Genomic DNA, 4,017 nt, shown 5'->3' with positions numbered 1-4,017 from the left:
TCAGTTTATCTTTTAACAATGTTTATATTGGAACTCAAGGAATGATACAGTTTAGATATTTAGGTTTCTTTGTAGTTAAAGATAGGCATGCCGAAGTATGCATACCACATTAAGTATACATATTCATATGATATAATGATATGCACGCTGGAGTATTTTGGGGGAGGTGTACTGATGTCTGTGACTTTTTTTTTTTTTTTTTTTTAGATTTTATTATTTTAGAGAGAAAGAGAGCATGGGATGGGAAAGGCTTAGGAGAAGAGGGAGAAGCACACCTTCCCTAAGTAGGGAGCCATACCCACGGCTTGATCCCAGGACCTCAAGATCATGACCTGAGCCAAAGATAGAAGCTTCGCCGACTGAGCCACCCAGGTGCCCATTGTTTACGTTTTAATGTTTAAGTAGGTTCCACACCCAGCATGGAGCCCAATGTGGGGCTTAAACTCACAACTCTCAGATCAACCTTAGCTGAGATCAATGGCCAGCTACTTAACTGATTGAGCCACCAGGATCTCTTAATGTCTGCCACTCTGAAATGCATCAAAAAAGGTTAAATAAAAAAAGGTTGATAGCTATGTGATAAAATACATATAATAAAATGTGGTGAGTATATGGATACTCAATCAACTTTTCTGTATGAGAAAGTTCTTTTTTTTTCTTTTAAAGTTTTATTAAGTAATCTCAACACCCTACGTGGGGCTCAAATTTATGCCCCAAACCTATGAGGTCAAGAGTCACTGCACTTCTGACTGAACCAGCCAGGCACTCCTTGTCTGAAAAATTTCTTCATAAAATATTGAAAACAATTAGCTAGTTGATTTTTAAAATAATTTCTAAAAAATAAGTAATCTCTATACCCCACATGGGGCTCAAACTCTCAATGCCAAGATCAAGAGTTGCATGTTCCACCGGCTGAGCCATCCAGGTGTCCCAACTAGTTGATTTTTTTTTTAAATGCAAAAATTCCAATATTAAGTAACAAAAGCAGTTTGGATACCTTAATGTACATAATTCAGGCTACATTATACTAAACAGTCTCCTTACCAAATATGATTATATATAATTTTTAAATGTTGGCATGTCTACATTTTTATACATGAACAGGTTGCATCACTTGTTAAGAAAAATGTGAAATTTGTGCTTTAAGAATATTAATGGTTTAGGGCACCTGGGTGACTCATTCGGTTAAGCGTCTCCATCATCCTGGAGTCCAGGATCAAACTCCACACTGGGCTCCCTGCTCAGCAGGGAGTCTGCTTCTCCCTCTTCCTCTGCCCCTGCCCCATATTCTCTCTCTCTCAAAAATAAATAAAATATTTAAAAAAAAAAGAACATTGATGGTTTCATATGAACTATCTAGATTTTAAAACTTTCTCTTATACTATACCCAAATATGTTCATAAGATTATATTGTAGGAATTGAGACATCTAGCCCATAGCTTAATTATCATCACTTAGAACTATATCAATCACAATAATGACTCTTATTTGTCTCAGGAAATTCTCGCCCACAGGTAGGCTGTCAGTTAGTACATAACTTGATTGTTAGCTTTATATTTTCCTGAAAATCCATTTATTTGAACAATAGGTTGTTCATCTGGGTAAAGTTTCCCTCTCAGGTACTGAGAAGTTGAACTGATGACTCAACTGGAAAATCTCCTTCCTTACCAAAAAAGGAAGCTAATTTGTTCTCAAGTCCTTCATTTTGCTCAGCCCACTAGTCCTTAACTATTATACATGCACTATGTCCATTCCCAGTGAGGTACCCACAAAGGAATTGAGGAGGCCACCTTAAACTACCTTAATCTAAGCTCCAAAACCCTAAAAAACACCACCATCTCTCTGAGAAACTAATAAGGGCACCTGGGTGGATCAGTGGGTTAAGCCTCTGCCTTCAGATCAGGTCATGATCTAAGAGTCCGGGGATCAAGTCCCGCATCAGGCTCTCTGCTCAGCGGGGAGCCTGCTTCTCCCCTCTCTCCACCTACCTCTCTGCCTACTTGTGATCTCTCTGATGGAGAGATCAGACAGAGACAGATCACAAGTAGGCAGAGAGGCAGGCAGGGAGAGGGGGCAAGCAGCCTCCCCGCTGAACAGAGAGTCCGATGCGGGGCTCGATTCCAGGACCCTGGGATCACAACCTGAGCCGAAGGCAGAGGTTTAACCCACTGAGCCACACAGGAGCCCCTCAAACAAATAAAATCTTAAAAAAAAAAAAAAAAGAAAAGAAACTAAGAAGATTTTTGTCAAAATAGTATTCTCTCTTAATGCAGTAAGTGAGAAATTTGGTTTTATTCCAGCAGGTTATTTTGGCGGTCTTTTTATGAGGAGTTAGCCATAGACAATCACAGTGAAGAGACTTCAGAATGGACAAAGTTTGGGAAATGTATGACCTCAAGCAAATCTGGAGTACTTATAAGCCTCCACTTTAATGTCTTGACAGAAACTCACTGGCGCCATCAATAGATGAAATTAGGAATATAGGAAGCCAGGGAATTTTAAAAAAAATACCTAAAGGAGGAAATCGTAACAAAATGATGATGGAGTCTTCATGCAGGCAATCAATGAGAATCCCTGAATGAATCAATATATTTAATTACTTAATTGGTGTGTCATGTTATAATTTATATTCCTTCGTCTGGACTGATTCTGAGAATGTGCCCTCCTATTTTGCATTTTCACTTTCAGGACAAAGTTCTCAGCCTGTATACAAAACAAACTTCCCTGTGGGCCTAGCTCTCACCTAACTACACACCTCCACTTTAAACTGCACTCTTTTAAACCATTAAATATTTAATATTTAAACTATTTAAACCATTACCTATTTAAACTGGTAGTTCCTCTGCATTCAGTTTCCTAAATTTGAAATCTCACTCTTCCTTTGTTCCTCACTGCCCCCCTTAATTCCTGACACTTACAACACAATTTGAAGGCGTTCCCCCAAGCCCTTGGGGTAGGGTTTGCCAGCACCCTGTGTGTATCCCTATTACAGCACTCAGGAGCTGTATTGTATTTCTCCATTTACCGGGCTAGTAAACCGAGTTTTTTGAGGACAGATTCGGTAACTTACATGTATTTGGATCTCCCGTAGTTCTGCAGTACCGGCCAAAACTGTGGGGCTCCATAAATGTGCTGGAATACACGGAAAGGTGAGGTGGGAGGACTGATGGATGGGTCAGAAAACGAAATTTCAAAGCATTAAACTTCGTAAATTGTGGGGACCATCAGCGCTTCACTGAGTTGCAGCTGCTTAGAAACGCCACAGAGGTGAGTCATGGGATGGCAGTGAGGTCATAGAACTGCGAGGCCACGCTAAGTCTTCAACAGTCACACCTGCTCTGGCAAAACTGAGGCACAGGGCAAGGAGTAGCAGGACTCCAGGGTCTCCAGGACCTGGAATTTGGTCCAGGCCCCACTTTTCAAGCATCGGCCCATAGGAACAAGAGGCTGCAGAAGGCACCAGGAACCGTTAGAAATCAACCCATAGGAACAAGAGGTGCAGAAGGGGCCAGGAACGTTCGGGAGGTAAGGAAGATCCTTCAGAAGAGTAGTGCTTAGTAGCGCCGACCCAAAAGCCCACAATCACCCACTGAGGACACAAGGCAGATCACGAGGCAAGAGGCTGCCTTCTGACACAGTCAACGGCCTCTACACTTTCTCTTCCAGTACATTTTACTTTCGAGAGTTCTTTTTCACAGCTCCCAGAGTCCAGCAGCCGAAGGGACGAGCGCTGCGGGCCCTTTCGCCAGGGAGCTGCAGCCAGCGCCCAAGCTTTGCTTTCACAGGATTTGGCTAGGGGGGCTGCCAGACAGACCATCTCTCTGTACAACATGTGACGTGGGGAGGTGACCTGCATTTCTTCTGATATAAGACTACAGATTATGAGTTCGAAAACAGGGGCGATATCAGTCGAACCAACGACCCAGCTTCAGAACCTAGCTGTCCCCGAAAAACCGTCCCTTGGGAAGGGATCCACACCGTCGCTCGAAGGAAGGCGCAACCGGAAGGGGCGGGGCT

Source organism: Neovison vison, chromosome 11, assembly GCF_020171115.1.
Source record: "Neovison vison isolate M4711 chromosome 11, ASM_NN_V1, whole genome shotgun sequence".
NCBI classification, from domain to species: domain Eukaryota; kingdom Metazoa; phylum Chordata; class Mammalia; order Carnivora; family Mustelidae; genus Neogale; species Neogale vison.
The sequence above is the reverse complement of the archived record's forward strand: the minus strand, read 5'-3'. Positions refer to the sequence as shown.